The 13,108-nt window shown below is 46.1% G+C and overlaps 1 pseudogene across 1 annotated transcript in view; it reads right to left on the minus strand.

Annotated features, from left to right (window-relative positions):
• Positions 1-13,108, minus strand: part of LOC147627105 (uncharacterized) — a 78,746-nt pseudogene that overhangs the window by 19,570 nt on the left and 46,068 nt on the right. The window contains exon 3 of the transcript XR_015268413.1: positions 8,928-9,057. The product of XR_015268413.1 is annotated as an uncharacterized LOC147627105 (transcript). The remainder of the gene's footprint in view (positions 1-8,927; positions 9,058-13,108) is intronic.

Genomic DNA, 13,108 nt, shown 5'->3' on the forward strand with positions numbered 1-13,108 from the left:
AATAAGCTTTTAGTCCTTGGATCTCTGTCTCTCACAATGGACTTAGGCATTCCATGATGTTTAAAAACACATCAATCTCGGGCAGATCTTCTGTGACAGGCTCTTCTGGATTTGGCCCCACATACTTCCACAAAAGACTCTGGTGAAAAGCATTGTGAATCTTCCAATGACTGGGTAAAGCAAGCCTGTAGGACACTTCATTGATCTTGTCAACTACTTTGAAGGGTCCATAATATCGAGTAGAAAGCTTTGGATATGATCCCTCTTGTCCTGGGCTGTTCCGAAGCCTAGCTTTCTCAAATTTCAGCAATACCCAATCCCCTTCCTTGACTTGCATGTCCCGTCTATGCTTGTCGGTAGCCCTCTTATGCTTTGTCTTGTGACCTTGCAATGGCTGTCCGCTCCTGAGCAAAGGCTACATCCAAGTCACACACAAACTCATCGGCTGCAAAAATCTCGTCCTTTGTACGAAGAATGGGTGGCAAGACCACTCTGCCATAAATAATCTCAAACGGGGCCTTTCCCGTGGAGGCATGTACGGTGTTATTGTAGGCAAACTCTACAAGTGGAAGATACTTCTCCCAAGCACCTTTTTGATCTGCCACATAACACTTCAACAAATCCATCACAACAAAATTTACAGCCTCACTTAGACCATCTATTTGGGGGTGATAAGCAGATGAGAACTCAAGCTTAGTGCCCATGTTATCAAATAAAGCTCTCCAAAAGAGGCTCGTAGTCCTGGGATCTCTATTCCCAATAATGGACTTAGGCATACCATGATGCTTGAAGATGTGAGCAAGAAAAAGCTTCACCATATGATCAACTTTAATGGTTTTCTTGACGGGCAAGAAGTGAGCTTGCTTACTAAACCTGTCAACTATGGTCCAAATAGCATCATTCCCATCAAGTATAAAGCTTTAGGTGCTAAATTAGTCATTAAGGGCATAGAGTTTGTGCGTTGATTTTATGGTTGCCCCTCTTGTAGGAGCAGACATAATCTTGGGCATTCAGTGGTTTCACATGTTCCTTCCTGATGTCAAGTGGGACAAGCACACTTTCTAGATTGGCCGGAATGTGTCCAACGTCCCGGTGACCATTAAGTGTGAGCCAGGAATCCCGAACTTTCCACTCATAAGCCACTTGCAAGCTAAACGAGCAATCAGGAAAGGCGCACATTGTGCGATGATTTACATCCAGACAGCCCAGATGGCGGCCAATGCTTCCGAGAAGTATTTGGCTCTCCATGAAAACTTCCAAAAGATTTTTCTTCGAGACAATCTCCCTCCCCAACTCCTCTGTCTAGACCGAAGGATCACAAGATCGACCTCCTCCCAGGCAACCCCCAAGCAAGTTTCCATACCGCCTTTCCAAGGCAATGGAATCGGAGTTGGACCGCCAACTCCAAGAATTGTTGCAATTTGGCTTCATCCATCCAAGTGTGTTGCCATTTGCAGCACCGATCCTGTTTGTCAATAAGAAAGATGGGTCTTCTCAATTGTGTGTCGATTATCGTGCAATCAATAAACTGACTATCAAGAGTAAATTCCCGATGTCTCGAATAGATTATATTCTCAAGACGCTGAAGGGGCTAAGGTGTTCTTGAAACTCGATTTGAAGAGTGGGTACCACTAGGTAAGGATTGTTGAGGAGGACATTCCCAAGACAGCCTTCCGTACGGAACGGGCCCATTATGAATTTGTGGTCATGCCTTTTGGCTTGAAGAACATCCCAACCACATTCAACTGCATGATGATGCGGGTGTTCCGGGAAGTGTGTTCATATTTCTGGACGACATACTGGTATTTTCAGCTACGGTTGAGCAACATGACATTGATGTGGAGAAAGTCCTGAGGTTGCTGGAAAGCAACAAGCTCTACGACAATGAGAAGAAGTCGGAATTTTATTTGTTCGAGGTTCATTACCCTGGATATATAATTAGTGTAGAAGGCATTTGACTTGATCCGGCCAAGGTGGCCGAGATTGTCAATTGGGAAGTACCACAGACTGCTTCTGACATCAGATCCTTTGTGGGTATATGCCAGGCATACTCCACCCACATAGGACAAGTTTTCTGACCTCTCGGCGGATCTCACCGATCTGCTAAAGGGTGTCAAGACTAAAAGGCAACGGATTCGAATGACTCCACGAGTGTTGGAGGCATTCAAGAACCTCAATGTGGCTTTGTCAGAAGCGCCTTGTCTAGTGCTTGCCTCGTGGGACGAGCCGTTCCAAGTGATCACCGATGTGAGTAACATCGCAATTGGAGGTGTATTACAACAGAATGGCCATCTAGTAGCTTACATGTCTCATAAGTTACTGCTCGCAAAAAAGAATTACTCGGTCTACAATCGGGAATTCCTCACAGTTATTCAGGCCTTGAAACATTGGAAACATTTCCTTTATGGCCGTGACTTTGAGGTTCGCACTGACCATCAGGCATTACGCTGGATTCAGACCATGCCAACTGCACAGTGGAGTGACCGTCAACACCGCTAGAGCCAGATATTCCAACAATTTGGTGGTATGATTGAGTACCTTCCAGGAAAGGCCAATCTAGTGGCCCATGCTTTGAGCCGGAAGGAACAAGTGACTTTGATTCAGACCACTAGACTCGACCTTCTTGGTATGGGACTAGATGACATGAAGCACACGTACACGGATTTCGAGGAATTCGGTACACAGTGGGAACAAGCATTGGATGCCACAAGACCATGGCACTTTTTGATACGCGATGGTTGGCTTTTCTATAAAGGCCGACTGTGTTATGAAGTCGTTCAGGGCAGCTCTCCTCCATGACGCCATTACTGGTGGTCATAAGGGCATGAATTCGACTTTGGAGAAGTTATAACGGCAATATTATTGGCCGAAGATGAGGCGAGATGTGTTTACATATGTGCAACAATGTGATATTTGTCAAAAGGTGAAAGCTCTTCGTGGGAAGAAGATAGGGTTGTTATATCCCGTGCCAATTCCTAAGGGACCTTTCCAAGATATATCGATGGATTTTGTCACGAATCTACCTCCCAGCCCGGGTAAGGGTAATACTCAGTGCTTGACTATAGTTGATAGATTTAGCAAATTTGTTATGCTTATTCCATGGAGGGCCAATGTGACCGCCGAAGATGTTGCCCATTTGTTCATTCGGCATTGATACCCGATAGGCGAGATCCCTAGGACCATAGTGTCAGACCGAGATGCCAAGTTCACCAGTCATTTTTGGAGTACATTGTTTGATAACTTTGGTACTAAATTGAATTTTTCCAATGCATTTCACCCACAGACGAATGGCCAGACAGAAATCTACAACCAGTTGGTCTTTGATGTGCTGAAGTGTTATGTCTACGATCAGCAAGCTAAGTGGGAATCATATCTGCCTTTAGTTCAAGCTGTTTTGAACTATTCCTTTTCTTCAGCTATTGGTAGGACTCCATATGAAGCAACGTTTGGAAGACCATTCCAGTCGTCGTTGACCAGAACCTCATCTTCAGTACCTGAAGCGAACAGATTGACGAAGTCTTACCAGGAGATTTTGGAGTCGGTAAAAGACAGGTTGGCTAAAGCGCAAGAGGCCTACACTCGACAAGCCAACAAAGCCCGAAGGGATATGAAGTTTTCGGAAGGTGATTGGGTTTATCTTTGGATTATGAAGCAAAGGTTGAAGCAAGTGGGCAAGCGATGCCCAAAGTTGTCATTCAGGAGCTTCGAACCTTTTCCCATCCAGAGAAAGATCAACGAGGTGTCAATGAAATTGAAGCTACCTCCGAGCTCGACTAAGCATGATGTGTTTCATGTCAGTTGGTTAAAACCATATGCAGGTCCGATTCCTTCAGAAGTGAAAGACGAAGCGGAACCAGATATCATTGATGAAGCTGAAGTGATGGTTCCAAAATAGATCCTTTTGCACCGCTTCAAGCATGGCTCACGCCAGTTCCTCACAAAGCTTCAGGACCAAGGGGACCCACAAAGCGGTATGGCTTGACAAAGAGTTCTTCAACGACTATCCGGCTTTATTGACGGACTATTTTGAGGCTATGCCGCTTCCGTCAGGTTAAGCAGAAGGGGATGTCACGTGCATCCCGCACTTGGATGCCACGTAGACATATCTGAACAAGAAGGTGCAGGACCTGGAGTGGAAAGCTGGTCCCATGTGAGCCCAGTCCGGGATGAGTCAGCCAGGGTTCTACTCCATGCGTCCGAGGTCAGGTGTGCATTACACATGCGTCCAAGCTCAGGCGTGCATTGTCTTGCACATGAAACAGTGCCGGTCCACGCTGAGTCTCCCTCTGGAATGATGTCGGTAACTGTCTATGTGCAATCCAATCTCCGAGAGACCTAGCTAGTCCCATGCTCAAGGCGCCCCAAGATATATGCGGTCAGGCCCCTAGCATGTGGCCACTCAGTAAACAGATTAGGGGATTCCAGACCAAAGGTTGCTGAAGCTGCTCCTCTGAGGCCACTGGAACAATCTGTCTAAGGGCTGGGTATCATCCAATGCATCATAATTGCTCTTGGAGGACTGGGAAAGCTATGCCAGAACAGTGCGAATTTAGGCTCTACAGCGGCAGTGCAGGCTCAAAATTCGCACTGTTCTGGCACTGCTCCTCTAGCCACTCAGGATCATTTCTGATGCATTTATAATGAAGTTGAGTACACTAATTGTGAGAAACAATAGTTTATAAGATAAAAATAGCTTTAATCATGTGTAAAATTACATTGTTATAATGAATTTATAATGAAGTTGAGTACACTAATTGTGAGAAACAATAGTTTATAAGATAAAAACAGCTTTAATCATGTGTAAAATTCCATTATTTGTCATCCAATGCATCAGAATTGCTCCTGGAGGACTGGGGAAGCTATGCTAGAAAAGTGCGAATTTAGGCTCTGCAGCACCGGTGCAAGCTCAAAATTTGCACTATTCTGGCACTGCTCCCCCAGCCACTCAGGATTATTTCTGATGCATTTATAATGAAGTTGAGCACACTAATTGTGAGAAACAGTAGTTTATAAGATAAAAACACCTTTAATCATATGTAAAAATATAGTGTTACAGTGGTATCAGAGCCTACTTCAAGTGCAAAGATTCAGCAAAGAAACCAGAATTTTTTCTTGCCCGTGTGGTTGGTTTTCAGACGCCGGTGGCCTACCCCTTTCGGAGTGACTCCTGTCCCTCGAAGGGCGATTGGTTTTCAACCTCCAGAAGCCTCCGGACGTCTCCCACACACACAGTCGATGGTAAGATTGCGCTCCGGAAAGGAAGTGCGTTTTTCCTGCTATGGCGAGCTTCGACGACGAGAGAGACCAAGAACCATGGGACCAGAGTGCACCGGGCAGCCCAGCTAGGGCACCAGGCTTGAGTATTATAGATATGTTCCAGCAGATGATCAGAGCAATTGCAGACCAGACAACCAAGTTGGAAGAGCACAAGGCGCAGATCTTGGCTATGGAAGAGCGTACTCGTTCTCCAGCGTCGCGTTTTCCATCTCCTCCTCCCTCTCCTTCTGTATCCCAGATTCCAGATCCTCGACACAGGGAGCCTCTCACAGGGTCACGACCGCAACCGAGCTCTTTGCTTGAGTTGCAGATGCGTGCATTGGAGATCCGACAACATGAAGACGAAGCCATGCGACGCGTGGAACACGATCGTTACCTAGCAGCTTTGGACGCCAGATTGACACCGGCGGCACCCTCGAATCATTTTTCCGAGAAAATGAACTTCAGTAAGTATAATGGTAAACTCGACCCCACAACTCTCTATTCATGGTTGCATCAGTTTGAAGCTTACTTTGCCGCAGTTAGAAAGACAGATACTGACAGAGTGATCTTAGCCAGTTGGTACTTGGAAGGTGAGGCCATTCCTTGGTGGACTCAGTGGGCTCATGCCCACACCAGATTAGGTATGGCAGCTTATGTGTGGGACGAGTTTGTCCGCGCCCTTAAGCAACGGTTTCTACCGCCTCACTACCTTGAGCGACTCGAAGATACATCTTGTGTTCTTGCTCTCTCTCATATATGTTGCTCTATCTTGCCATCAACTATTGCTTCCGTTGTGCATACTCCCCATTATTTTGACATGGTATTAGAGCCTTGCGAAGGCTAAGTTCCCCTTCAATCCCCTTTTCTTTGAGGCAGCGTTTGGAAGACCTTTCCAATTGTTTTTTGACCAAGACCTCGTCTTCAGTACTTGAAGCGAACAGAGTGACGAAGTCTTACCAGGAGATTTTAGAGTCAATAAAAGACAGGTTGGCTAAAGCGCAAGAGACTTGTACTTGACACGCCAATAAAGACCGAAGGGATATGAAGTTTTCAAAACGGGATTAGGTTTATCTTCGAATTATGATGCAAAGGTTGACGCAGGTGGGCAAGCAATGCCCAAAGTTGTCTTTCAGGAGCTTCGGACCTTTTTCCATCCAGAAAAAGATCAATGAGGTTTCCATGCAGTTAAAGCTACCTCCGAGTTGGACTATGCATGATGAGTTTCACGTCAGTTGGTTAAAGCCATATGCAGGTCTGATCTCTTCAGAAGTTAAAGACGAGGCGGAACCAAATATTATTGATGAAGCAGAAGTTATGGTTCCAGAACAAATCCCTCTGCACCGTTTCAAGCATGGCTCAAGCCGAAGACAAAGACAATTTCTCACGAAGTTTCAGGACCGAGGGACCCATGAAGCGGTATGGCTTGACAAAGAGTTTTTCGACGACTATCCAGCGTTATTGACGGATTATTTGGAGGCTATGCAACTTCCGTCAAGTTAAGCAGAAGGGGATGTCACGTGCATCCCGCACTTGGATGCCACGTAGACATATCTATACAGAAGGTGCAGGACCTGGGATGGTAAACTGATCCCATGTGAGCCCAGTCCGGGACGAGTCAGCCAGGGTTCCATCCCAGTCGTCCGAGGTCATGCACATGAGTCCAAGGTCAGGTGTGCATCATCCTGCACATGAAACAGTGCCAGTCCGCGCTGTGAGTCTCTGAAATGATGTCAGTGATTCTGTGTATCTGGTATGGTACTGGAAACCAGATCATTGTGTAGATAGTTAGGGTTTGCATATAGGAAAGGGGCCAGCCCATAGGGCTACCCCAAGTACTTGTGTGGGCATGGGGACAGTGTAATACCACCCCCATGAGGGCCAAGAAGGTCCTGGCTGTACCCACCAGCCATGGAGGGCTGTAGAACAGCCCTAGGGGCAGGCCAGGGGTAGCATGCAGGTTGTCCAGCCTTTTTATGGCTGTAGGGCAAGTATGGGGCAGCCCATACAAGCTCCCCAGTCTCCAAACAGCATGTATACAGTGCGCAGGCCTTCTAGAAACCATGCGCCTAATGCCCAGCCAGTCATGAGAGCATGCGTAGCATTTTCTAGAATATTTATTTAGCATTTAATGCTGAATATACAGTTGTGGGCTGAATTTATGCCAGCCGACCTGATTAGAGCTGGCAACTGCCTTTATTGGGTAGTATAAATACTTGAGCCCACAATCCATTGTGTTATCTCATAATTCACCAAGAGCTAAGGCAATCAAAGGGCCACGACAGCCAAGGATTTGCTAATGCAAAGGGGTGAAGGACTGCAGGTCAAGGGCAGAGTCAAGAAAGGCCAAGTTTTCTATTTTCTTTTCAGATTTGCATCATTCTAATAAAGCAAATACACCATTCGTGGTGGGGGCCCTACAGAAGGTATTCGGGACCCAATACTGTGTCCTCTCCTCTCTCCCTCTCTCTCTCTCTATTTTTTGCACATCTTCATTCAGTTTTGTGCGTTAATTCCGTCGCGAAAAGTGTGCTGATTTTTGAGCATTGAAGTTACCGATCTTCCCCAAAGCTTCCGCATGTTACAACGGGAAACTGCATAACGAGAGAGGGGGGAAGCGAAGGGAGCAGAGGAGGCAGCAGCTAATCAGCGAAAGGGGGGAAGGGGGGGAGGAGCAAGCTATGGGTGGCGGCAGCAGCCCTGCACAGAGGGAGAGGCAGAAGAGATGGGCGCACAGCAGGCTTGGGGGGGGGGGGGGGGGGTGTGTTCTGGCTCCTTACGATTATCCGGGTAAACTTGATGTTGCTATCCAACCCCCTGAGGAATTGCTTTCCTCGGAGATTCTCTCTTGCTTGAAGATCTACTCCCTTAAAGAAAAAACACAAACGTTCTTCTTGGATTCGGGCTCCTTGGAGGGTGCGAGGGCTATTGAAGTGGACCCAGACTCTCAAAGCTTTGGAGAACCAGGGTGTTCCGTGGAAGGTTTCCTTCTGTTTACAGATACACAGGGTACTGTGTAGAAGGGTTCCTTTTATATAGGAATACACATGACTACGATGTAGACACGTTTATTTGACTTTGCTTTCATCAATTTAGTTGTATTGGGAATCTGGTAGTCTATTGACCATCCACAAGCTTGTATATACAACAACTCCTTGTAGGTAATTGAAGATACTAATGAAAGGGGAAATCATCTTCGACCCCCACTTTGGTGTCGGTGGTGTTTGCTTTTGTGTTCATTTTAAAGTGTGTGTGTTACTTAAGTTAATAGTTAATCACTCCCGAGATCTGCAGTTCCCGTTCCATGGGTATCAGAGCCTAGGTTTCCTTTCCTTGGTTGGAAGATGGTCCTATCTTGTAAGTATTGATTATTAGCTTGATTAAAGCATGACGGCCAGTCATACAAGCCATGCCGATGCTAGCAAGAAGACCAAGGTGCAACATGGGAGGAGCAGCTCTCAGCAAATAGAGACGTGCTGCTCAAACATTTAGGTGCCAAGTGCGCATTAAAGAGATGAGCTAAAAAAAGGCTCAAATTCGACCATACAAGTATAAAGAGCCTTCATGCTGTCATAATAGGTAGCTTTGAAAAAGGGGGTTCATCTGCAGAAACTTCATAACTGTGACAGCATCAACCAAAACCTTGAGAGATTCAATCAACAAAAACTTACCTCCTATAAATACTATTCCTCCAGTGAGCCAAAAACTGCCATACAACCAAAGGATGACCCCACTAAAGATGCCAAATATCGCGAGTGCATATATATAGCCCAAGAAGAAAGCTGCAGCTGCGGATAAGACCTGCAAAAGAGCTCCATTTAGCACAAGAGCGGAGAAAGGCACCATCAAAATAGAGAATCATTCTTGATGGAAAAGAAAACCTAAAACCATTACTTGCAAACAAACCAGCTACCAAAGACTTAAAAGGAATCTGTCGCAAAGGAAAAGGTGTTGTATAAGCAGCTAGCAGTTGTTGCATTAGTCAGCTTGCAATCCAAAGACTAAGGTAATGAGTTAACATGGCACGTGCATTTATAGGAAGATGTCTTGATAATTGAGCTTTGACTATCCATTCAAGGTGACCTTCGCAGAGACAAGGAGAATACAGATGCCTCAAAGAGAGGAACTCATGTCACGTGCACGCCCGTGCCATGGCTAACCCTGTGCATGAACAGTCTTAATCCCTGGTTAAGCATCAGTAGGACATCATTAGCGTTACCATCAATAGCATCATCATCAGATCAGCAGCATCAGCAACAGAATCATCTTCAGCATCATTATCTCCATCATCATCAACATCAACATCAGCAGCACCATAATGGGAAGGTAAAGGGGCCTGTCGGCTGGCAGCAGGAACCTGTACAGCAGGCGGCTAAGGCCTCGGCAGTGGCCAACATCGGGTGGACAACAAGCGCAGTATTAAATGAAGTGAAGTCAAGTATTTTTGTCCAGTCTTCAGACTGACAGCAGGGCAGATGGCTGACTGCATCCCTCACATATATATAACCATAAGCGCATAATTCTGTCAATGCAGTTCATCATTCATTCAGAAGTCTAGTCATAAGTTAGCATGTAGAAAGGGGCCCCTATGGGGCTGACCAAGGCCCAAGCATTCACATGCATCCCGCACTTGGATGCCATGTAGACATATTGAAACGAGACCCAAGCAGGGGTCACCCCTTCCTGGACTCACTTCTCCAGTTAGCACTTTAATATACACTCTTAAAAGACAACAGCACAAGACAAAGTAGCAATAAAAAGTAATTAACAACTCTGAGCATAGATAGATGACACCACACTGAGGCCGGAACGGCCGGCCCCCCCCCAAGGATTGTTATTATTACTTGGGAGAATTTGTTACAAGTACACGGGCCCAAGGCCAGATTTCCAATAAGCAATGCACGATGAAAAAAAACAAAGTATCAAACCCAAGTCTGCAGTCACCAAGGGCTGCCCCGTCCATAGCACCTTCCAGAGTCACACTCTGCGTGCAATCCACCCGTCCCTGGCACTACGGATCACGCCGTGCCAGTCCTAGCGATGGGGCACCCTCACGGAGTTGACTCGGTGAATGGAAGAGGAGTCCAGACATAGGAGAGCAGGAGAATTCCTCATTCTTCGCGATGAAAATCTTCTGGAGCCACCGTACAGCCAGTAGGAAGAGTGAAACAACCTGGGCCACTTGTAGGAAATGCGTATGTCCTAAATCCACGCGGATAACCCCACTGGTTTGACCTGCTGTACCTGCTGTACGACCAGAATCAGCAAATAATGATGGTACTGTACCTGCTATACCTGCTGTACGACCAGAATCAGCAAATAATGATGGTACTGTACCTGCTGTAGCTGCTGTACCTGCTGTACGACCAGAATCAGCAAATAATGATGGTACTGTACCTGCTGTACCTGTTGTACGACCAGAATCGGCAAATAATGATGGTATTGTACCTGCTGTACCTGCTGTACGACCAGAATCAGCAAATAATGATGGTACTGTACCTGCTGTACCTGCTGTACGACCAGAATCAACAAATAATGAGTGCTCCAGCCTGTTTTTTTCTAAATCTCAGCAAGCAGTTGTGTTTTCTTCCTCCAAAATGCAAGGGAGAGGGCTGGAAGTGAGGCGCCTTCCTCCCATGCAAAGGATTGGGTGTGGTAGGTGGGGTAGGTGGCCAACCCCCACCCCACATGCTATAAAAGGGTGCCCACTCCAAAAGAAGGTGCCCACACTTATAAAGTGTCCACCTACTTTTAATGAAGTATGAAACCTGTAAGTTATAAGACTTATAACTTAAAACTCTTATTAAAATAAGGATTTCCCACCTGTTCACACGCCACAAAACCTGTCAGAAGACAAGGCATTCCACGGCTCACGGGAGGGCGTCCCCGACCCCTGAGCTAGACACACATGTCAAGCATGCAAACGAAACCAGTTCACGCGAAAACATTTCAAAGGCAGGCAAACATGAGTGCACAATGCAACATTGTTAAAGGATAATCTCCGTTCATGTACTTGCACAATACTTGACATTTCCGGGCACAAACAGGCCCACCGGAAAGTCAATTCCAGGTACACACACAGTGTACAATCCACCCGTCCCTGGCACTACGAATCACGCCGTGCCAGTCCTAGCGGTGGTAATCCAGAAACATACACCGTGTGCAATCCACCCGTCCCTGGCACTACGAATCACGCCGTGCCAGTCCTAGCGATGGAGCACCACTACGGAGTATGCTCATCCAGAGCCCAAAGCTCACACAAGAAGATAAGAGGACCATTAGATAGCTCAATGGTGACATCTCCCCGTCTTCTAAACAGTTGTCCGCAACTGAAAAGCTTCCAAATAGTCATGGAGAAGCTGCGGATAATCTTTGAAGTAGTCCTCATCAACCCACTTAGCATCAATGGGGAGATAGTTCTTGAACTTCACCAAATAGCGTCTTACAAGCTTGCCTGCAGATAGCTTACGCTCTTTATGAAACACAATCTGCTCTGGTTGCAAAATCTCTTCCAACTCATCCACTTCTGGTGGATCCTCAATGATAGGAAGACTTGGTTCCGGACCCACATACTTTCGTAAGAGGCTAACATGGAAAGCATTATGTATCTGCCAATGGGATGGCAATGCTAAACGAAAAGCAACTTCATTGATCTGCTCAATGACCTTGAAAGGCCCATAATACCTGGATGAGAGCTTGGGAAACATCCCCTCCTTACCAGATCTCTTACGGAGTCTAGCTTTTTCGAATTTCAGCAATACCCAATCATTTACCTTGACATCCAAATGCTTTCTATGCTTGTCTGTAGCCTTCTTATGCTTCTCTTGAGAACGGGCTATGGCTGTCCGTACCTGTGCAAAGGCAACATCCAAGTCCCTGACAAAGTCATCAGCAGCAAAAATCTCATCCTTAGTACGTAGGATGGGAGGCAATACCACTTTGCCATAAACTATCTCAAAGGGAGCCTTCCCAGTAGAAGCATGCACCGTGTTATTGTATGCAAACTCCACAAGTGGCAAATACTTTTCCCACAAAGTCTTTTGATCAGCTACATAGCATTTGAGAAGGTCCAATACGGCTGAATTTGCTGCTTCACTTTGACCATCGGTTTGAGGATGAAAAGCGGATGAAAAATTCAGCTTTGTGCCCATATTGTCAAAAAGTGCTCTCCAGAAAAGACTGGTAGTTCGAGGATCACGGTCACCCACAATAGATTTAGGCATACCATGATGCTTGAATACCTGAGATAAGAAAAGTTTTGCCATATGATCTGCCTTGATCGTTTTCTTGACCGGCAAGAAATGAGCTTGCTTGCTAAACCGGTCAACGATAGTCCATATAGCATCATTACCTTGCTGAGTGCGAGGCAAATCCATGATGAAATCCATAGCTATACTCTCCCATGGCTGCGAGGGAATAGGCAATGGTAGAAGCAATCCAGGAGACTTCTGACGATCAAACTTGACCTTTTGGCAAATGAGGCAAGCACGTACATAAGCCTCAATGTCCTTCCTCATCCCTGGCCAAAAGAAGTAGCGTTCAACCATATGAGTAGTAGGTAGAATACCTCTATGTCCTGCATACGGTGGAGCATGGCATTCTTCCAACACTTTTTGCCTCAAATCTGTGAGCACACAAAGGCAATTATCTTTAAGGAGATACCCATCTTTGATCACATATGATGCATGAGTATGACCAGCCACCAAATCAGCCCATAAATCTGAAAAATCAGCATCTATATGGTACTTATTTTGCATAGACGACAAGTCTCCATGAGAGGCAATTGAGATAGAAGCTACATACGGCCTTCGAGACAATGCATCGGCCACCACATTCTTCTTTCCCGGTGTAT

This window comes from Cibotium barometz, chromosome 21 (genome assembly GCF_041138505.1).
Source record: "Cibotium barometz isolate CiBa-2024 chromosome 21, ASM4113850v1, whole genome shotgun sequence".
Taxonomy (NCBI): domain Eukaryota; kingdom Viridiplantae; phylum Streptophyta; class Polypodiopsida; order Cyatheales; family Cibotiaceae; genus Cibotium; species Cibotium barometz.